General features: G+C 40.9%; 1 long non-coding RNA gene across 1 annotated transcript in view; it reads left to right on the top strand.

Annotated features, from left to right (window-relative positions):
• LOC146766070 (uncharacterized) overlaps positions 1–23,163 on the top strand; it is a 255,124-nt gene that overhangs the window by 9,906 nt on the left and 222,055 nt on the right. Inside the window, exon 2 of the long non-coding RNA XR_014958398.1 lies at positions 3,115–3,242. This is a non-coding gene — a long non-coding RNA (uncharacterized LOC146766070). The remainder of the gene's footprint in view (positions 1–3,114; positions 3,243–23,163) is intronic.

The following is a 23,163-nucleotide window of genomic DNA, read 5'->3' as shown; positions in this document are numbered from 1 at the left end:
GGCCTCAGCCAGTCCCCCAGGCTCTGCTAATGTGGCAAAGTGGAAGGACAGGAAAGAAATGAAAAATGTGATGTTGAGTCTGAAGGATAGCAGGAATGAAACACAGCAAATGGACCAGCACTCCTGGCAACACCACCTGTTTCCAGGTAACCACTTTGATGGCATTCTGCAAAGTGCCAGGGGTCGAGTATCTCCAGATTCACTTGCACATTCAAGTTCAGGACTTGGTGTGAGGTCTTGATTTTCAAACCTCTTTTCAGTAAGGAACCTTCCTCGTGGAGAGGGTAAGACGAAAAAGAGGAATTTTTGAGTAGAATGCAAGGCAAAAATACCTGCAGACCTAGCTCATTAATGAAACTTGGTAGTGGGCTGCAACGTTTTGACAAGGCTGTCAAAACATTTCCAAGTAACTGACCCAAGCTTTGGTCACTCTGTTTCTGCAAATCCAGGCTTTAGTATGAAGGCATTCATCAATTTAGATAACTGAAATGTAACTGTAAAAGAAGAGAAATATACAAAATTGAGTGAAATACCAGATCAAAGGTTTCTTGATTTGTGTCTCAGCCTTCCTTTCTGTCCTGCTGTTGTTCAGGGGGCAAGGGAAGAGAGCAGAGGGGATCTTCCCCAAATATAATCTCCCAGCAAGGGAGAATTTTCCTCTAGCAGGCAGGAGCCTGGGAGAGGGATTAAAAGAGGCCTGAAGGTTATCCCTATCCCCATTGAGTCATGTGTTTAGTGCTGGCACTGGGAAGAGTGGCAGGATTTAGCTCATGGTGTGTTTCCTTTGTCTGTCCCATGGCAGTCACATCCCACTTATAAACAGTTCTTGCACTTTTATCTCCACCTCGGTGGGATTCAGACTTGCACTGTGGTGGATCCAGGCAGCATCATGTACCTGGATATCCTTCCTGTGTTAGAGCAGAGCCTGGTGGTCCATGGATGTGACAAGCCAGCAATGCACAGCCCTGGGCAGGTAAAAGCCATGAAGGAGGAAGGAGTGACTGTCACACACAGCTGAAGTTCAGAGAGTGTCTTTGTGTCTTCTGATTTGCACTGGGAGCACCAGCTGCCAGGGCGCAGCAGAGGCAGCTCTGACTCACTATTGTTGCTGTTTCTGGCAATCTCAGTATTTGCAATCACCATTGGGCTAATTGTTATGAGCAGTGCCACTCTGCTTCACACTTCTGATGTGTGTTGATTGTAGCTGTATAACAGAGCAGTTTGTAACCTTCTGCTTCTTGTCTGTATGAAAGGGATGTTTCTTTTCACTCTTGTGACAATTGAGAAATTAAAAGCTGTCTCAGCTGGGGCTGTGCATGATCTAAGTCTTGTGCCTGCCTTCTTCTCTCATAAAGCTCCCTTTATTCCTCACTGTTCAAGTGAGGGTTTGCTTGTGTGAACAAGCATGGGCTATTGTGCCTTCAGATTGCAGGAGGGAATTTCTAAAAATTCAGAATGTGTGTATAATTCTCCAGGCTCTGAAAGTACAAACCATTGCTCCTGAAGTCAAGTCCATGTGATTTGAGGTGAATATGGCATGGCAGGAGTGTCAGTCCCTTGACAGGATCACCTGGTCAGGCTGGCCTCTGTTGGAAGCACTGTAATCAGAGCGGTGTGCTGAGGTCAAGGTGGCCCAGCCTTAAGAGGACAAGAAGGATGTTCCTGGCCAATTTACAAACTTGGTTTTGTAAATATGTCTCTGTGATGTGAACACAGGAAAGATGAAAGGAGCATGAGTTTGGTTGCTGTCTCCTTGGGCTGAAGGTTGATGATTTACCATTCAGTCTTATGCAGGGGATGAGTGGTTTGGGAGACTTCCTTACACTTTCCTTTCCCCTCATATTCACTATAGGACTGCATAAATCCTAAATTCAAATCTGGTTGGCACTGCCAAGTGCATTTCTTTGATGTAAGTCAGGTGGGCTATGCTTGGGACTCTGGCATTACTGACATATAATTACTGTCCTTCTCTCTTGTGAGTTACTGCTTGGCTTTGCTGGGTTTTGTCTTCCTGATTTTAGTCAAATGCTTATACCTAATAAACTTTGTATTATGAAGATAACCAGCATTATGAGCTCTCTTTATGTCTGTAGACTGTCTAAAAATGGTCAGTAAAATTTTTCTTAATGGCAAGACCAAGTATCTCAATGTTTTCAGGGCTGTATTTCTATCTGTACTATGTGCAGGTTGCAAGGTGAGGGAGGGTTTTCCTCTGGGGCTGTTTCATGCTGTGCTTACCTTTCCCACTCTCCAGTATAAATGGGTTTTTTTGGATAGATTTGTGTCTCCTCTGAGAGGCTAACTCCCTCTTTTGGCAATTTATCTCATTCTTTTTTTTATGGTTTTTTTTTTTTTCTTTCTTTTCCCCTAACCCGTGCAAGAACAATTTTGCCTTGCTCAATGTCAGATCCTTGAAGAGGAACATTTTAACTACGGTTATTTGAGGATTTTAAAGCAGCAGTTCTGAGGCATATTTAAAAAGAATATTATTTTCCTACCAAGAGAAGGAAGCAATGACTGTATTTTTCTGTCAGATTGCTGTACTCTCTGCCTTCCCAGGCTGAGTCTGCTGGTGCCCTTGTCCCATTTTTGTTATGGCAAATGCTTCTCTTACAGCCTTATTCAGTACTGGTCAGTGTGTCACAATTGCAGTGGTCTCCCAGCCATTAATCGTCCCTAGAAGTGGAGCTGTGTGACTTTCACATTCTCTGGACAGAGAGACATAATTCTGTCTCTCAGGAGAAGCACAGAGAGAAGAAAACAATCTTTATTTCTGCTCCTTTGTTTTACCCATGTGGAATATGGTATGGAGATTGTTCACCTGCAGTGATTGCTGGGTGGGATTCTGGTGAAGGTTGTTTGGGATCAGTGACCAATGGATCCAGCTGTGGCTCGGGCTCTCAGCAGAGAGTCACGAGTTTGAGTTAGATGGGTAAGTAAGAAGTAATTATGTAGAGTAGTATAGTATCTATTTACATAGTATATTAATGTAATATAGTATAGTTTTAACAAAACTATCCTTCAGCCTTCTGATCTGGAGCCAGGCATCAGCATTTCTTCCCTGTTCCAGGGTTTGCCACATTTTTACTACAGAGCTGTGCCATTTCATTGCAGGGGATGGTCCCCACAGCTGGTGTGACACTGCGTGTGCTGGTGGCTGCAGCCAGCACCTGGCATGAGGCTGGGAGCACCTTGCCCATGCACCCCACTGGGACTGCATCCACCAGAAATCACTCCTCCGGGTGAGTAGGGGTAATTTTCTTTGAAGGAAAATTCTCCTGGCTGGATACTCACCTTGATCTAGCATAGTTGTGAGTGGTACCAGGGTGATTCCCACTTCTGGAGGGAATTGCCTCAAGGATGTACAGGGCTTGAATAGCAAGAAATGGCCAAGTGGCCACTGAACTTCAAATAGGAGGCCAGGTGCTTTTAATAATTTTAGCACATACTTAAATACTTCTGTTAATATAGATTTAAATTGTTTAAGACCATGTCTCCCTGAAAGACCCTGGGGCTTAGTTCATTTGCTGAGGTTTTCGAGGGAGCTAAGGCCAATGCCCTGATGCCTTGTACAATTCTACCCTCTCAGCAAAGTGTAACCTACAGATGACAAATGGCATGTGTGTTAGAACACAAAACAGAAGAAAAAGTACTGCCAAAAAGCACACTAGGAGATTTAGCAGTTGTATGAAAGGAAAAAATTGTGGAAAAGAATGGATTTGATGGACAACATCACGACCCTTTTTCTGGCAAATGGCTTGAAATGGCATGCAACAACGTTTTCTAATCTTACAAGAACAGAGAAAAAGCTTTCAGCTCACTGCTTGTAGCATTATGTGTTGTGGTTTGGCTTTATACTGAAATACCAATAATTTAATGTTTAGCTGAGAGTAAATGTCTTTGGAAGCAAGAGGGTGAGAATGGCAGCCCACAGTCTGGAAGGATTAGTGGTTTAGACCCGATTTTTGTTGATTTCTGAATATAATAGAAAAGGTATTGATATATCAATAACCAATAACTTCTCTGAGCTTCTTAAATAAAAAGGGTGAGTGGGTGTTCTGCAGAGTGACATCTTGTACCTGCACAGCTTTTCTTTGGAAGGTTTTGCCCTTTGTCATTCACATCACATGGTTACTGGAGCGCTGTCATGAAGAATTTCTCCTTTCTAAATTATTCCTGCTAATGCTACTTAATTTTTTCAAACAGATCAGTGTATTGACTTACTAGCTCCAGTCAAGAGAAAGCAGGACCAGTGCTGTGAGCACCAGAGGATAAATCTGTCAGGAGAGGAGCAGGGATTTGTGTTACAGAGAAGTCAATACGAGACTGTTGTCCTGAAGTCCATAATCCATTTAAGCCCTTGTCTCAACACACATTAGAATGCACATTTTCCTGTGGAGTAATCAGCATTTACCCAGAGACATGTCCCTGCCTTGAAAGGTAGGGACAACTGGGTAGTACATATTTCCAATATGACAAATATACTTTGGAAGTATCTATTAATTATTCCACAAAACTAATACATTGACCCTTTTGTTTTCATAATCTCAAGGTATGGGAGAGATTCCGTCTGCATTCCAAACCCATATGAACAAAGAGAATATTCCTTTATGGAAGTATGGCATGCAGTGGGCAAATTACCTTTAAAGAATTTTATTTTATAAATCCTATAATGGAGCTTCAAACCTACCACACTCCTAGTACATAATTTAGGGGAAGGGACTGTTTCTTTCTCTTGGTTTTGTTTGTTAGTTTCTTTTTGTGTATGACAGCTTTGCACCAGTAGCTTTTGGTATGTTGTCCTCATGAACTAGTGTTATATTCCCATTTCTCCCTTTCTGTTCACCGAAAATGGAGATTTCAGTTAAAAATCCACTCCTCCCAAAATGTTTCCAGCTGAGAGACAAATCAGTCCTGTATCATTTTTATTTGTCAGCTGTCAATGTAATTTTCCTCTGAGGTACTTTTTGCAAACCATGATTGTTTCGTAGCTCTTCTTTTCAGACATGCCATGCACTTCATCTGTCAGAGCCAGGAAATATGTCTTAGCCTAATTATGGTGTTTGTGAGGAACAAACTGATCAACTGAGTTCTAGTTTATTTCCAAAGATAGGTCTGAAATGATGTATGTACATAATGTGGTGGTGTGGTCAGGGGAGATGAGAGTGAAACCTGGGAGGAAGGAAGTGGCATGTGGATGTTAGAGCTCTGGCTGCTGGTTTGTATCTGGCACTGACCAAAGGAAATGGGTGAAGGATATTTGCTATTTTGCCCCACTTTACTTAACCAGGCGTGTTTTGACCTGTGGTTTTATCATATGATTAAACTGCAGCACTTGTAGGCAGCTCTCTGCACAGGCACAGTTCTTATATTCGAGGTAGTATGGGCACAAATGATGCCCGAGGTTGGTTTTCAGTCTTACAAGCATGTTTCCTTCCACAGGCTGATCTCCTGGTTTCTCTTTAGAAACTCACTCCTCATATCTCAGGTTGCTCTATGTTCTGAACAATGATTTATTTTACATGTAAAATAGATAGCATTACTCAAAACCTCATTATTTGTTTTGTGTGACAGTGGAAGGGTAAGAACATTGATTGGTCACGTGTTTTGTAAGGAAAGCTCCCACTCTGGGATTTGACATTGCATTCCCTGGGATAACAGAGCCTCCTTTTCTCCTCTGTGTGTCTTGAGGACAAAGTGGAGGGTCTTGCTTGGGTGACCTTTTCCCCTGCAGGAAAGGATAAATAAAATCTGTGAGACTTTTATCAGAGTCCATCTGCTAAGGAGAACTTCACAACATTGAGAAGACAGCTGGATTAAAGGATGAAGACAGCTTTCTGAAATTTTAGGCCTGAGAGTTCTTTTCTGACTGTAAATAACTTATTGCAGGCTTATCACAAAGGACTATACCACATAATGGAAGGCAGTGAAAATTCAGCCATTAAATAATTAACTAAATAAATAATCTCCAGAAAAAAACCCAACCTGGTACATGTTTCCAACGGGTTATAACTAATAGGAAATAGTTCATCATTTAAATTGGTCTTTCATTATGCTCTTTAATGAAATTACCTTTTTGTGGAACTGATGGGATGTATGTCTTCACACACAGTGGTAATTTGTTGAGGTAGAGTCAGAGTCTTTTCTGGAAATGTTGACACCAGAGTGAGTCAACTTCCCAGAAAAACACAATGACCTGCACAGCTTTGAGTTCTGTATTTACACTGGGCATCTTAAAGGCAAGACTGGCATATTTACATACAAGTGAAGCCTTATTCTCAATGTCTCTTCTTACATTATTGGTATTTCTGGTCATGCCCGAGGATGGGTGAGAACTCTGCAAAATTCCACTGCCCATATTTGTCTTGTGAGGTTTAATGAGTACTTTTTCACAGGACTGTGCTAGTGGAGTCAGCTCAGGGTTCTCTGTGTCAGGGTGAAGTCCTGAGGGTAGCTGGGAAATTCTGTACCCCTGAGGAATGTTCTTTGGAAAAGGAGAACAAGCACAGTAATTGTATAATTTCCCTTACCCAAGGAAAAATGAAGCCAGCCTATTCAGGAGTAAGAACTGCTTTTTTACTGGAACCTCTGTTTCAGAACAAAATTCCAATCTGAAATAAAAAGCAGAAATATCAATGCTTCCTGCAGTCTGAAAATGCAAAAAAAAGTGTCAGATCAGTTCTACTGCTTCTTATTAGGACAATATCAGAATTATTATTAAAATGAAATAGTTTTACTAGAAATACCAATTTAAGTTCACTTTGAATTTGTGATTCAGGTTGTGGTGTTTAACTTTTATGCTTAAATATTAATTTCTGAATCTATAATGACATACACTGACATGAATCACATTTTCAGCATTGGAGATGCTCTGATAGCCTTGCACAACAAAAGGAAAGTAAAAAAAAATGAATAGTTTTGATTTTGTATTCAACTCTTAACCTATATCTTATACAAATCTAACTTCACAAGCTCCTTTCTTTATAAATAGAACATGAGGACTGTAGAAAGCTTCATTCTAAACCAGTGTCCTTGAATCCAGATGAGATGGATTGGCTGACCCCGAGGTTATTAAGGTGTCAAGTGTGTAGAAGTGGTTCTTTCTTTTCAGCTTTTGGGAAGTGTCTCTTACCTGACCCTTTTGGATCCAGTGTGTGCAGTGCCTGTGCCTGTAAGTGGAAAAAAGCAGCCCCTGAGCTCTCTGACACCTCAGCTCTGGGTGGCTGTGATGTCACTGACCATGCAAGAAAACACTGCTGTATTTAATGTGCCACTCAAGCTTTGGACAGCTTTTAAGAAATAAATGATTTTACATTGCTAAATTCTAGTGGTATTAAGCAGAAAAGTGAATGCTCAAGTGAAAATAAATGGCACTCCCTTTCCCCCACCTTGATATTTTTATTTCCCTTTCTTTCTGATTATTTCACCAAATACATTCCACTGGCTCATCTTGACCTTTGAAGGACTTGGTCTAACAGCTTCCTTTCCTCCTTAAAAAATCTTCCTGTGGTTTTGAACAATGGGATAGAAGTGGTAGCCAAGAACAGCTTGGACCATTAGAGTGATCACCTGTGGTCTTTTATCACGGGTAATTTTTCTCCAGCCAAGCTGCCTATTGTTGTTTGTCCCTTTCTTGTTCCCAGAGCCTACAAATCTAATCAGTGAATTGGAAAGTTTGCAGGGGTGGTGGCTGTAATGAGTAGGAACATCCTTCTTGCTTCAGGTCCAGATTTAGGCTACATGGAGCATCTTCCTGGTTCTGGCAGATTTAGACTCATTTTGTGAATGCAAGGGGATTAAGAGTAAATGGAGTCAGTATATTTAAAGTTTTTCTGCTGTTTCTCTTCAGAAAACATGCCTGCAAGCCACAGCTTTACTGTATCATGTCCAGGATGCTGATTAAACCAAATTCAGTTTTCTTTTTTGACTTCAGTCGTGTTAGGACAGAGAGAGGTGGTATTTGTGTACAGATTGTTACTCTGATGTATTGCTTTAGGGATTGCATTTAATGGTATTACTAAAATCTCTCTTCCTCCCAAATCATCATCCTAAGACAAACCTGTGTGAATTCAGACTATTCATAAAACACCTTATCTCTCACTTGTAACTTGTTACATATTTTTTTTTCTTTTACTCTGGATGGTAGTTGGTATTTAAAGCTCCAGTTCTGCTATGTATATTCTTTAGAAATCTCCATATTCCACCTACCAAACTGCAATTCAAGTTGAATTGAAGTGTAACACTTTAAGCATCCAATTTATACCACAGCTTACCCTAATGACCTTGAGGGACTGTTCATACACTGCAAAGTCTTAGAAAACAGCATGAAGCAAAAGAGATTGAGAATCATATGCATGGTGGCTGATGGTAATCCAATCATGTCCTCCTTTTATTTTGATGTCTTAAAGATAATAATAACCTAAGCAGGAAACATACAGTGAATCTTCTTTGCCTACTGAACCTGCTCCTCCAAGTCTATGAGCATAAATCAGTAATTATCAGTGGCAATTTCTTGAGAAGTGCAGAGCTTGGGGCATGTGTACAAAATTACAAGCCTGATGCAAACAAACCTCAGGGTGGCTCCCAGAGAGCCAGGGAGGCTTCTCTCACACTGAGATTATTGCCAGGCAGTAGTCTGGCCACATCAATGTGTTCAGTCTTGTTATTCTCACTGTTCAGTCTGTGGTGCTTAAAAAAAATCCAAGCCCAGAAACTTAACTGTCATTTTTTTGTCTGTAAGAATGTTTTTGAAAAATGCAGTAATTCCAAGGATGTGATGCCTGTTGTGGTTATGACCTCAAGGAGGAAGAACACAAGAGTTTGGATTTGTGCCTCCACACATGTGCATTTCAGGAGAAATAAATATGTGTTCCAGGCAGAAGGAGAAGCAGTAACTAAATGCTTGTTTGGCCCATTCCCCATCTTCATTATAGCTGCACTTGCAGCCTGACTCTAATCCATGGTAGCTGCCTGCCAGCCTTTGGCATGAAATCTTTGCAAACAATCAGTTTCATGAATAAGTTGGTGTTTGGTACAGTTGAACCAGAAAGTTTCCATTTGTGGTTTTCCTCCATCTCCTCTTCTCTTTCTCTTTAGTCTGAGGAGCTTTGAGTCATGTTCTTATTTGGCTGTTCTGCTTCCAGCTCAAATGGAATAGGTTCACTGCTTGGCAGTGGGTATTTACTGAGTAAGTTTCAAATAGTTCCAGCCTAGGAACCAGGGGAATGTCTGCAGAGAGTGATGGTGTAATTAAAAGATATACAGTGGGGTTGCACAGCAGCAGTGCAAAACTCTGCAATATTCAGAGTGAGCTGAGAGTGAGCTCTGGGATTAAGGGTTTCTGAGTGGGTTCCTGAGTTAAGCACCTAAATTAGTGACCTGCCTTTCAAAACAAATGAGCTTCTGACAGATTTCATTGCCTATAATTCTCCTTTCTCTCAGTTTGCCTGTCACATGAACTGGATGGTTTAGCTCACTGCTGGGATAGGGCAAGGCTTGATTTGTTAGTGTTTTTTAACAGTGAAATGATAGTCTAAGGTAGAAGCACTGACATGAAACTGAGGAGATTTGGATTTCATTTCTGACTATATCACAGAGTATATGTGACCCTGGGCAGCTCATTTAATCTGTGCCATGGTTTTTAGTTGTAAAATAGGGCAAATCCCATCTTTCATACAGTTCTTTCCCTTCTACCTCTGGTTTGGATCATTAGACCTCTCCAAGCCAGAGGAGCATTTCTCACTCTGGGTATGTTCAGCCCTAGAGTGTGGGACCTAAATAAAATTCTGCTGCTAGCAGGATAAAGAGCAAAGCATTCCACAGAATCTCAAGGACTTTGGGCTCACTTTGCTGCTGTTTCAGTTTGCAGAAGTTTTTTTCCATATTTCCTGAAGTATTCATTGCAGTTTGCTCAGGCTTTCTCAGTGCTTTATCAGAATGTGTTCGAGAAGCAGAGATGAGCATGCTCTAGTGCTGGGTTATTAAAATCCTCTGCACCTCCATTTCCCCCCCATTAGACAGAGAAATTTCCATGGCTACTCTGCAACAAGCTCTCAACACTGCTCTAAAATGTCTGTACTTTTTTTGGCTGTTATTTTCTTATTCAGGATTTTCTTAAGTTTGGAGCACTTCATTTAATCAAATAAAAATTATGTGCTCACAGATAACCTTGTTAAGTATTTTTAATTAAAAAGACTAACTTTTCTTTTCCCCCTAGGGAATGACTTTGTGACTTATTTCCAACTGAGTGCTCTTATTTTCCTAGACAATATTTTATTTACAGACACCACATAAGTGATTTGCCTTGCTTTGAAATTTTCCAGCTAGCGAAAAGAAAGCCTTGAGTGGGGGCCTTGATATCAGGGGACTCCTTTCTCTGCCTGTTTGTGGTTTATGGTGATTCTTTTTTTAGTCAGAATATTTTTTCCAAGTCAGGAAAAAGAATCACTTATTGACCTGACTTTTATTGCTGCTCTGAGCCAAACACCACTCATAAATTGAGCATCCTCTTTTATCTGAATGAAATGCTGTAAATTCTATTAAACATTTTACCATTTCTCTCTCTTGCAAGAATGTTGGAATGTCATCCAACCCAGAGGAGTAGTTTCATTTTTGTTATTAAATAATTTGGTCCTGTTCTTTATCAATCTCTATTTTAAATGAGTTTGGCTAAATTAAATGGCTCTTTATTGTGGCTGGCAAGAGAGAATGGTTTAGTGCTCTGGCCTTTTATCTCTGGAGACCTGAAGGCCATGCTTTTGGTCCAGATAAGGTTGCTTTGCACCTCTGAAGCAGTAAAAGTGACATTCAGCAGCCTCAGAGGACTTTTAGCAGAATCCTTTAGAGCTTGAGAGCCCTTCAGAGAGACTTTTAAGAAAGTTCCTTCCCAATCATTGCATTGTGCTACCACAGTGCAAGATGATGGTTGGAAAACTCTTATGCTCAAGAGCAAAATCTTGTGCTGATTTCCTGCTGCAGGTCCCAGACAATCAATTTGTTTGGATTTATCTGAGTCTGGTGGGTCTGGCCATGTCACAGGGCCAGGCTGCAGTTTCTGTAGGTACAAACTTAGACACAAACTGACACTGCTGCTTTCAGCCCAGGGGTGGCCAGACCTGTAGCCTTGGGCAAAGGCTGCAAGTCCATCACTGGTTTTTGGTTACTTTGATTTTTATTACTTTGCCCTACTCCAAATGCCCAGAAAGTCATTTTACCTTGAGGGTAATGCATTTATTTATACAATTTGGGCCCAGTTCAGCATTCTCTGGTGGTGCTGAGGATTCTGCACATCAGCACATGCCAAACCAGAGATGGGTTTTGTAGTGTCTATGGGAAGAGCACATGGTTCTGTTGGATCATTACACCAGGTGTGTTGGACACAGCTTTGCCCAAATGCTTGTAAAACTAGAGTGGTTGTGAGAACTGCATTGCTCAGTCCCACACGGTCTATATGCTGGTGCTTATCTTGTCAAAAACTTTGGGCTTTTGCAATTATTTTAACAGTCTCCTGTGTTTTGATAAAAAGGCAATGACTTTCAGGGTTTTTATTTCTGTAAGTTCCAATGAGGAAGTTATTTTGGTAATGAAGAAGCAGAAAAGCTTTAAGAAGTGGTTGCAGAATGAAAGGGAATTGGCTGGCAAGAAAAACAAACCTTCAGGAATCTAAGGGAAATGTATATGCAGTTGGCAGAGATGCATAAAGTGGCATTGGCTGCTGTTGTACTCAGGTAAGTGAATCTGCATTTGGTTGCAGGCAGACAGGTATTGATCTGATCCTAAGAACCCTTTCAGACCCATAACTTTGGCTGCTTCCTTGGGGATCTGGCTTTACTGTAATGTTCGTGGGAGCCTGGAAGTTCAGGAGCCTGGGAACTGGATTTTACCTGCTCAGTGTTAGTCATGAAAAAATTCTATAATTTTCCTGTCCCTCCAATAACCCCTGCAGGAGTTACTCTCACAGGAAGAGCAGAACTACCTTAGGTGACATTGCAGTAGCTGAGCACTGGCTGTAAAAGGGCTGTGTGAGGAAGCAATTGGATTTACACCCTGCTGATACAGCAGCATGGGACAGGGACCAGCTTTGCAAACCTGGACTTTTAGAGAAGCTCAGATCTTTTGACTTCTTTCCTTTAACTTGCATTTCTCTCTGCTGAACTCAGCTGAGCTAATCTGAGGTAGCACTGTGTGCTCCTCTTCTCATGTAGAGAACCAAAGCTTTAGTGGCCAATCTCTGATTTTATTAAACAAAAACAAACAAACAAACAAAAAAACCAGAAAAGATGAAAAGAAACAGAAAGGAGAGAAAAGGAAAACAAAAGAACTTGCTGTTACAGAATAGTCTCAATGAACTTTCTAGCTGTCATCATAATAACTTCTATTGCATTACTTTTGAAATTTCGTTATGTTCTACTCTGGCACTGATTCACCTAGACAGTGAGAGAGCATTAAGACCAGCTTATCAAATAGTTGCAGTAATAAAATATTTCCTGCCTTTCTGTGAAGAGCTTTATAGAATTAGGGAAAAGAAAGAAGTGCAGCTGATGAGGGCTTCATGGTGCTTCATAGCCCAAGTGCTTTTTGCATCTTTTTCTATTTCTCAGTTTTACTGGATTTCACAGATAAAAGACTAATCTTGTTGCTTTTTTGGCATAATTTGTTTTGTCTGCTTCATGCAACTAGGTGATTTAAATGGTCCACAAGTGAGAGATACCTTGGGGAAAAAACTTAGTTTTCTACTTCATATTATTCAGACTCTAAAGCTCAAAGTAATTGAATCTCTACTCAGAAATGAAGATTGAGTATTTTTGTCTTAAATTTAAGTGTCTATATAAACATGATGCCTCAGGGCTTTGCTGATTTATAATGTATGTGATTTGAAGGGTGCCTTAGTGGCTTCAGCAGAACCCTTTTCATTTTATTAGTCTTTGGGAACAAAATATGCAGCACATAATTCTTTTCTTTCCTGCACTATAATACAGCTAATGCTCTTTTCTGTCATGATCCTGTATAATGCTATTAGCTAAGCAGCTGTTCTGTACCTCAGACACACGAAAAAACACCTCCCATATTGGTTCCTCCATGCACTAATGATAATCTCCACACAGTTTTTTTCCCTCTTTTTGTGTTTTTCTCCTTTTCCCTGCTGCCTCTCAGCCTAATGGCCATCCTGGCAGAAGAGCTGATGGTTCCAGAGCCTGCTGCTGCCCCAGCCCTGTCCTGGGGAGCCTCCCTGGTGCCACAGTGCACACCCTGGGGCTGTCCCCCTGGAAAGGCACAGCCTGGGGGCTGGCTGCTGTCCCACTGCCTGTCACCTCCCCAGGGTGTGCTTGGCAGCCTCCTGCAGAGTGCAGCTTCAGAAGGTGAGAGATTTCCCTCTCCCTTTGGCGTGGCAGAGCCCCAGGCAGCAGAGCTCAGGTGATGCCTCCATGGGAGAAGTGGCTGAGGCAGCAGCATGGTTTGATATTTCCAGCCAGCTGTGTTATGCCTTAATCTGTGGCAGATGTTTCCAGGCACAATCAGTTGAAAGTATATTCCTTTAAGTTAAAAACCAGGACAGGTAAGAGACAGTCACAGCTGGAATGAGCACTGAAAAATCCAGGTGAATGCTGCCTCCTGAATGAACTGTCCAGTTCAGTTTTCATTTGAGACCCAAAATAAAGCTTGAAAGTTGCAGAACTGGCAATTTTAAGATGAGAGCCATCTCGGTGTGACTCTGGTCACTTTTCATGAGCCCCTATTTTTCTGTGAGAACCTCTTGCCTCTTTCACTTTGTGGATAGCCTTTGCAAGGCAGCCCAGGGCTGAAATTTGGAATGACCCCAATCTCATAAATGGAGCAATTTATGTACTGTAATCTGAAGGTGAGGAGATAGTGATGCTTGAAGAACTTTGTTTTCCTCCGGGAGCAACAGTAAATGTGTTTAGTTTGGCTTTTTGGTGACAGTGTATTCTGTTGATGTGCAGTGAACTGAGGAGTTAGACTGGGATAAGTGCTCTTAGTACTGCTTTCTATTTGGGAGTTTATTCTTGTCAGTCAGGCAAGGACAGTGGAGAGAATTATCTATAGCTTGGTATAAATCCCTCAACTTCTGCAGAAATACAGCCTGTATGAATTGAGTTGGTTCTTTAAAATTTTATTTAAGTTTTTAACTTGCTGAATGGCCATTGATATAGGAGTTGGCCTCCTTTTGTGTGCAGGAGGCAACAGTCCTTTGGCACAGTAAAAGCTTCATGTGTTTTAAAAACCTGTGGGCTCTGTAGAAGAATGTTCATTCTGCACAGAACTGACAGGAAAATTTGCTTTAAAATTGTTCAAATTATTTGAGAGTGTTGTTTTCCTTGCTTGTACTTAGATCCCAGTGTAATGGGTCCCTTAAAAAACCTAAGACAGTGAGACTTGGCTTTAGACCAGGTGGCACTAACACTTCCACTGGCAGTTTTTAGCCTGGCCTGAAATTATTTATGCTTAAAGGAGTTATAGTTTTGTGTGTCTGCTGGTAAACCGTTACCCAGACCTCTCTTCAAGCTCTGTGCAAGAGTGCACAGAGGAGCACACAGAAAGGAGCAGGTGTTTTTGTCTTCTTTTTTTTTTTTTTGGAACCAAGTCTGTTGTGTATGTGTGATGTGAGTCTGTTTTGCACCAGAGGAACGTGTTGGCAGCTGTAAATTCTGATGGAATTTACAAGGTCTAATCCTGTTTTGCTCATGCACAGATGCTGATACATGCAAGCACGGGCTCTGTGTGGGGCAGTGCATGCACACAGCTTTTCCTGGCCAAAAGGCAATGGTAGCATTGGAAAGATGAAGCTTGTAAATCACTTTTTTTAACTGAACTCTTTGTCCATGTCCCACACATCCCTCAGGCCACTGGCTACGAATTATCCCACGCTGTTCAGCCTATTCTTATCCCTGGGCATTCCTCATCTTCACATTTATGTAATTGCATGTTACCTAAAAACACTGTACACGTCAGGAAGAATGTTTATTTTTTATTTTGACTACTGTTCAATTTCCTAGCTTGCTGCTGGTTTCCTCAAGAGCCATAGAGTAACAGCTGGGGCACAATATGTACTTCCAACAGATCAATAGGGGTATATGTGCCTTTAGTGCCTAAGAAAATAAACATTTTGTTTATCTTTTCCTGGAGCAGCCTCTTTTCCACTGAGAACAAATATAATTTGTCAAACTACTAATATTCTTCTCATGCCCAGCTAAACAAAACAAATTAATTTCTAGTATTTCTTGCTCTGAATACTTCTGGGAGGCATTCGGACAGTCACTCAGTAGTATTCCTACTTCTGCCAACTTCATAAGTGAAAAGAAAAAAGGAAGAAAGGAAATTCTGTCAATTAAAGAAAAATTATTGTGACTAAAATATGTGAGGTCAATGAATAATTAAAAAATCCACTTTTACTTTAGTTATTTGAGTTTTTACTTTGCTTTGAGTTCCAACCCCAGTTTTCAGTTTCAGGAAGATAAATCCCCCATCCAGCCCTGGCCCTGCTTTCCAGCAGCACAGCTGTTATAGAAAGGGGAAATAGGTTACCAGAATTAGGATACAAACGCTAAACTTTCCCACTTGGATGTAGTGACCTGTGGAGCAGACTCACAGAAAACAGATGGTGTTTCCTGCTGAATCCTGGATAGGGGTAACCTCTCTACTCCTCCTTCCCTAAGAATTTTGGTTTCTTTCTGGTGGAAGATAGATTGGCAAAAAGAATGAGTGATATCCCTAGAGTGCCAAAGTTGGTGAATTGATGGGATTTGCCCATAGTCATTGGAAGCATTTGTGGCAGAGCAGGGAATTGTTTTGGATTTTGTGAGTTCCAATATTTGGTGGCCTTCTCTGCATGTGTCACTTTTTAAACTTCTTTTTCTCTCCCTTCTTTTCTTGTTCTTTCTTGACCAATTTTCTTTGGCAGTTTGGCAGCATCCCAGATATATTCTGATAGACATCAGAGAACTAACTAAAAATTAAATTAATACAATGACAAAACCAGTCAACCATTTCAGTGACAATCAGAAAAGGTGCGGGGGAAAAAAACAACCAAACCACAAACTGCTCCTAGAATAAAAGCATCACTATTCATGAACCATTGCTGAACGTTTTGTTCTCATATCTGATTTATTTATTTTTTAATAGCTTTGAAGAAGGAAGAAAATAAGATCAGAGCTGCAATGCAAAATGACAAGTGTTTGGTTTGTTATTGGTTCCAGCTAATAAACGTGAATATTGCTGTGAGCCTCTTTCAAACTGTGGGCATAAGAACTGAAATTTCATTCAAACTAAATGAGGGTGCAGTTAAAAACATCTTTATTTAGCGAGGGATGAAAGAATAGAGGCTGCCTCCAGAACTACAGAATGATAAACCACAGAGAAGTAGTTAATCTGGTTGGATTCAAGCACTTCCTCAGATTAGCAGAGCACGCTGAGAGATTGAAGTGCTGGATATGAGGAGCATATTGTTAAGGAAGAAAGCAGGACCAGAAAATGCTCAGAATAAGCATTACTACCACTGGGAACATCTCTTTGAGGAATAAGATGATAGGTATTCTTTTTGCAAGAAAATAGGGTGTTATTACTTCCTTATTGAAAAAAAAAAAAAGAATAAAAAGTCAAGTAAGATTGCATGGAAAAGAAAATAGGTCTTATCTCCATCTCTTCTTTCTTTTTTGGATGTGGATGGCAGCTCAGGTTTGGCTCAGTGCTCAGGTGACAAGGGAGGAAATGAGGTCCATATTTTGGGCTGAGTCTCAGCTAACACAAGTGAGCACAGCTGTCTGCTCCTGACCCTTGGTAAGGACAAGATGTGCAGGAGCAAGTGGGAAAGGTGATGGAGTTCTCTCCTCAGTTTAGGGCAAATTAGATGTCATTTGACACAGGATGGTTTCCAATTCTGACATATTTTACTGTCAAAAAATGATGCAGGGATGAAAATAGAACTGCTGGAAAGAGTGAACGTTCATCCCTCTTCTGACCAAACTGCAGAAAACAGGATAATTATAGGTGTGTGGGGGATGAGGAACCTTCTGAACTTTGCCATTTTCCCTGTAAACACAGAGCCCACTGAGACTCATCCAAGTTCTGTCAAGTAAACAGTGGGAGTCAATTTCTATGGCCTAATGAGAGAGGATGGTGTTTGTGGGGTTTTTTTGGTAGTTTTTTTTTCTTAAACTCTTTTTCCTTCCGGATTCTATGTCAGTATGTATTAAAATACATGTATTAAAATTGCACCTGTGTATTAAAAATTTCTTCCTGTAACATCAGGCTCACAGCTAACCACATCGCATTTCTAGGAAAGGTTTGGGTTTCCTCATCTTTTCTTTTTTAGACTGAAGAGAGCAGCCATTCTGCTTTTGCAAAGCTTTATGTATAATAAATATGGCATGCTGATTATAAATGTATAGTGCTACCACAGTAAATTTCACTCAGACATGGCAAATAAAACAATAGGAAATTACCTAGGTAGTGATTTGCTGACAGATTTTTGTTTGGTGGTTGCTGTTTCAGTGACTATAAATTCCAGACCCACAGTAACTTTCCACCATTATCATCCCACATTCTGCAGTTACTTTGCATGGTTTATGGTGTCAGTGTTGTTTCCTACTCAACTGCATACCAGCTAATTTAACTCAGATAAATGGGCTGTAATCGAAACATAGTGTGACTGTGGCCCTAATGGATTTATTTTTATCAAAAAAGGGGGAAAACAGAAAGTTCTGAGCCCATGAAGCATAATTTGCAGGATATGCAGTTGGCTCCAGGCTGCAGAGACACCCTTGAAGAAGGTGCTGTGCAAGTTATCCATGGCTTTTGTCACTCCTCACTCAGTGTGTGCCATATGGGAGCACTCAGCAGAGATTTGTGTGGAGGTAAATATCATCTTTTTGCAGCAGCTGGCCCATGGAGCAAAGTCTGACAGGCAGCACTGCTTGGATTTGCCTGCAAAGTTGTGCTTCAGTCTGAAACCTCTCCTGCCTCCTCAGCCTCCTGCTACAGCAAAATGCAGGAAGAATGATGTGCAGGACTCCAATGATTCCAGAAGGCTAATTAATCACTTTAGTATATTATACTATAACTTTATTATACACTATTACACTAACAAGAACTATCACTAACTACTAACTAGAAAACCTGGGACTCCTGAGAGTCCTGACACAGCTGTGGATCCAATTGGTCAATGAATCCAAAACACCACCACAAGAATCCAACCAAGCAATCACCTTGGGGAATAATCTCATTATAGAGATTATTATATTGATATTATATATTACATATAGATTATTATAATAATAAACATATACAATAATATGTATATTATCATTATAGATTATTATCATAATCTATAATAATAATATACATTCCACATGGGCACAAACAGGGAGCAGCTAATAAGATAAGAATTGTTTTGATTTTCTTTTCTCTGCTTCTCTCAGGAGAAATCCTGAGAAAGCCAAGTCTCTGTTCAAAGGGAATGTGAACACCACATCCTGCCCTTCACGATTTGCTTTGCTGAGTGTTTTAGTTTTGTGGAGTGGGGAGACAAAGCGATCTCCATGCTGAGCTGCCCTTACCCACTGGAGTCTGTTATAATGTCATATCTCTCAGGTTAAATTTTAACTTTGCTTACAGCATGAGCTGTGATTTGGCTGAGGCACACTCGTGCGACCAGTTCCTGCAAACATCCCAAATTTCTTGAAAGCTCTAACACACCTCAGAGGAATGATAAAGCCTGGAAGATGTGTCTGGTGAATATTGTCCTGTGTTTGAGGCCCTCCTTGTATTTATGTCTGTGAACCTCAGGCAGCAGCTTCCACCCCACAAGGGAAAAAATTGCTTGCCTGGCATGAGGCTGATGTTGGGGTGACAAGGAGCTGCTGGAGCACATACAGGGAGCAAGTTTGCTAAGCCAGCATTGCTGCCAAAGAAATTGCACAAAATACTTTGCTCTGATTTATGATAGGTAGCAAATGTCCGGGGCATTCATAAATTAGAAAACCATCCTGATTTAGATTCATCTGCTTTTTGAGCAGTTCTTACATAGCCCTGATGAGTCTATAGTGCACAAACTTTTGTAAGAGATGCTCAACTCCTACTTCATGTGTTATCCATGCTTTGTGTCTGAAGTGTTCCCCTCAAACCCCATTAAATCACAGAGTATGTGCCAACATTCTTCTCAATTTTCTGACCTTTTCAAACAAGTTAAAAGGCACTCATAGGCATCTCTTTAGCCACATTTTTCTGTTGATAAGAATTTTGAGTACCCATCTAACATTTTTCAACTTCAAAGCTCTTCAGAAGTGAGGGGCCTGATCCAAAGTTCATTGAAATAAATGAACAGTCTTTCTGCTAGCTTCACAGGGACTTGAGCAGTAAATTGTGCTCCCAGTCCTGTCATTTCCCCCATCTATTCTCTGAATCCCTGCTATCTTTTGTACCTACTTCAGTTTTAGGCTCTGAGTAGTCTGTCTCCTATTGTGCTCCTGTTTGCCAGTGGCATAATGAGACCATTTCTGAGAGTAGCTTTCTGAGAGATGCTCAAATCTGGGGTATGTATAAGCCCTTGTAACTGTAAAATATATCTTTATATGTGAGCTTCCAGCCTGCCATTCACAGTAATTTCTTCAGATGAGATAGCAATGAGGTCTCTATTTTGGTAACAAAACTAGCTCTTTGATTTTCCTGGTGATTCCACAATTCTTTCTAAGCCCTTCTCACTGTTAGAGAGATCCATTTCTCCTGTCAAGAGCCTGGATGGGTAATTCCACTTCTTTAAGGACTACAGCAGTCTTTGTCCTTGTGAAACTATTTCAAGGGTCCTAGAACCCTTTGCTGCTCTCAGCTTGGTCAGTGAGGATCCCACATTCTGTGTGCAAGGATGTAGGTGGAGATTGTTCATTTAACAGCTCTGCTTTGGCTTCAAAATCTCCTCCACATTAGTATCCTTTATAACTCCTGATTTTTTTTTTTTTTTTTTTTTTGCTTTTGCGCCATTGCATCTTTCTGGCAGATTTTGTTTTCTCTGTGCTGTAGAATGCTTCTGCATTAGTTCTTCTCCCATTCACGTTTTCTCTTCCATGTCTGTTGCATGCATTCCCCCCCCTGCCTCCGGTTTTATCAGCTTTCCCTTCTGTTTATTTATTTATTCCCATTGTTTTTCCTCTTCTCCCTACAGGGTACTCTGCTTCTGCAGAGGTGAGGGCACATTGTCAGCTGACAGCATGCATGCAGGTGGTCAGTAGGGATTACTGATATCAAAAATAGTCCTCCTTCAGTCCATTAGCAATTCCTGTTGCTGTTTTCATTGCTGCTTTTTCTGCAATTCAGCTGGAGCTGCTGGGACCTTTGTGTGACAGCCAGTGAGTTTGACTCACAGATCCAGGAGCTCCTTGGGCAACTGATTTACCTCACTGCTTTCTTTTTGAACACTCTCAAACCCACATTTAAGTGCACGGGAAGTGCTTTTACATGCCTGTGCAACCTTCTGCTCTTATCATTGCTAGGCTTTTAATTACCTCCAGTTATCTGTCTTTTAATTAGGTTGGGGCTTGCATTAAATTAGCACTTAGTTCTTCTTATTCCTGCTCTTGAATTCCTGGGTCCTACTCAATTCACATTCTTCTTCCTCCTTGAACAGTATGACCACTTAGATCTGCTACAACAGAGGTTAGAAAACTGTCCTGCCCTTGCTGTAGCAATTAGATAATTCAGCAGCTGGGTTGCCTCAAATTCTTTGCTTTCCTATAAGGAAAGGAGATTCTGCCAGAGCAGCCAGATTGCCTTTGACTTGTTTGCTTTCCTCACAAGTATCTTGGCACTGTCTACCCTGTCCCTTTCTTTGAGCTGGTGTTGAGTCTGGATTTATTACAAACAAGATGCAGGTTTTATTTAGCAGCCAGTGATCAACCATTAGAGCATGCTGCTGATGGGAATCCTCATCCTGGAAAGTGACTGTGAATCTGGGGTTTAACAGTGCCTTTTCTGGGTGAAATCCAGGGTTGGTTGTTCTATGAATCATAAGCCCCTCCTGACTCTTTGATGCACCGTGGGACGTGTTCTTCTGTGTGCAGTGCAAGTGGTGGTGTGAGATCTGGGGCTCCCAGCTCTGTCAGAGCCATGTATTGACAGCTCCATGAGCTCTCTGTGTTTCCTTAACACACAGTTTAATGATCCCCATCTTCCACGTGGTGTGTAACAAAATGTTCTAGGGAAAAAAAAATACTTCAAGGAAATGATAAACTATGAAAATCATATGTTTGAGTTTATAGACCCCAGTCAAAACCAGCACAGACTATCAAATGCTTGACTCTAGGGTTGAAAAGATAAGTATTTCACTCCACATTCTTGTTTTCAGCAATTCTTGCTCATTTGTTAAATGAGGACTGTTCTATGGGCTGCTAATATGTTTGAAAATAATTTAATGTCATATTTTGGTTGTAATTCATGTTTCTTGCAGCTGCCAGCAGTTTTAGATCTGTGTATAGAGAACTAGATATTATACATCAGTTCTTTTGGGGCTAAGTTTGGCAGGGAAGGATTCTACATAAAAATAGTGAAGATGGCAGTTACTGGTGCAATTATTGGGTAAGAAGTAGTGATAGATTATGGAGATATTTTATAGCCTTCAGTTTTTCTCTCATTCATCCTAATGATCAATCTCAAAAGCGATACATCTCTTTCTTCCATCACACCTCTCCTTGATACTCTGGTAAAGAAATAGGATTTTTCTAAAGGCAATTTTCTCCCAAGAAACAGCACAGACCATTTCCTTTTGGACTTCATTGCTCACAGAAAATTTTCACCTAGGTAATTTCTACAGCAAATTGAAGAGTTTATTGCAGAAAAAATGAAAGCAATTAGTTTTCTGATTAAATTCACTTTGGTATTGAGAAGCAGGTAAGTATTTTCTGTTTCCATGTGCATTCAGATGGAACAGACCTGGTAGAACAATGGGAAAGGCCTCAGTATAGAAAATAATAAAATGGTAATTGGCTCTTCTGTGTTTTCAATAACTGTCCTGGATTTCTGTGTCCTTTGGGGAAACAAACACATCTGTCCAATGCACATGTCATTGTTATCACAGGGCTCTGTGAGTGAGCATTATGTATGTGATGAATGTGTTTTTGCTTACCCTGCTTTGATAACCAACACTGCATTTCCCAGCACCCCATGGCTGGCACTGGGGCTGTGGCATGTGCTTCTCTGCAGACCTGAGCAAGAATCATCTGTGTCATTCTGAAGGTAAATAGTTCTGGAATGAATGTGTGAGTTAAATCATACCTTGAGCAAGAGGAAACATCATCTGCTCCTTGAGGAGTAGCTCCTTGGGCTCTAAGGTGTTCCTTTTACTGGCAATTATTTGCTCTCCTTTCTCTCCAGGAGAAGGAGCAGGATGATGAATGTCCTGTCACAGCCCCAAATGTGGATGTGCTCCTTCACATCCAGTGAAAGGATATATATATTTATAATCCAGGGTCTGCATTTCCCCTGCCCCTGTCAACCTCTCCTCTTCAGCTGCTGACCCGTGGAAAGGATGTGAAGGAGGAAATTCAGCCTCTCAGTGCCTCTGCAGGTCTATTATTCATGTTAAAAATCTGGTCTTAAAATGTGGTACCTTGAAGGTGGGAAGCAGGACGAAGTTCCAAGTGCTCTGACCCTGTAACAGGTAATAGCTGGTAGGATGGAGCTTCATCTTGGCAACATCATCATGGTAGAGTGAAGGATGGCAGAGAGTATTGCAGTGACTGAGAGAGGAGCACTGATTTAAGCTTCTGTCCTTGTTCCTTCAACATTTTCTTAGGTTGAATTTGCTTTTATCAGGTGTTTGCTTTATACTTGTGTTCCCTTTGATGAAAACACAGTTTTGTCCATCTAAAATTGTTTGTTGTTTCCACTGGCACAGGGATAATTAGCTGCTGGTTCACAGGATCAGAAGTGGGTATTGCCCTTGTGTACTGAAATGGAGAGCGATGATAATTTTCAGAACAATAATTTAATCTGCTTGGCTTTGGTAGTTAAAGCAGCCCAGGTGTTTGTTGTTAGGCTATTGCCTAAAGGAAAGTCCACATATTCTAGTTCAGTGCTTTAGATTTAAGGGGTTTTTGTGCCTCTGGACTTTATGGACTCAATTTGAAGTCTACTTTGGAAGGCCTGATGCTCTAGGGC

This window comes from Lonchura striata, chromosome 14, assembly GCF_050655825.1.
Source record: "Lonchura striata isolate lonStrDom1 chromosome 14, ASM5065582v1, whole genome shotgun sequence".
In the NCBI taxonomy this organism is placed as follows: domain Eukaryota; kingdom Metazoa; phylum Chordata; class Aves; order Passeriformes; family Estrildidae; genus Lonchura; species Lonchura striata.
Note: the sequence above shows the minus strand (reverse complement) of the source record. Positions and strands in the feature narration are given on the sequence as shown.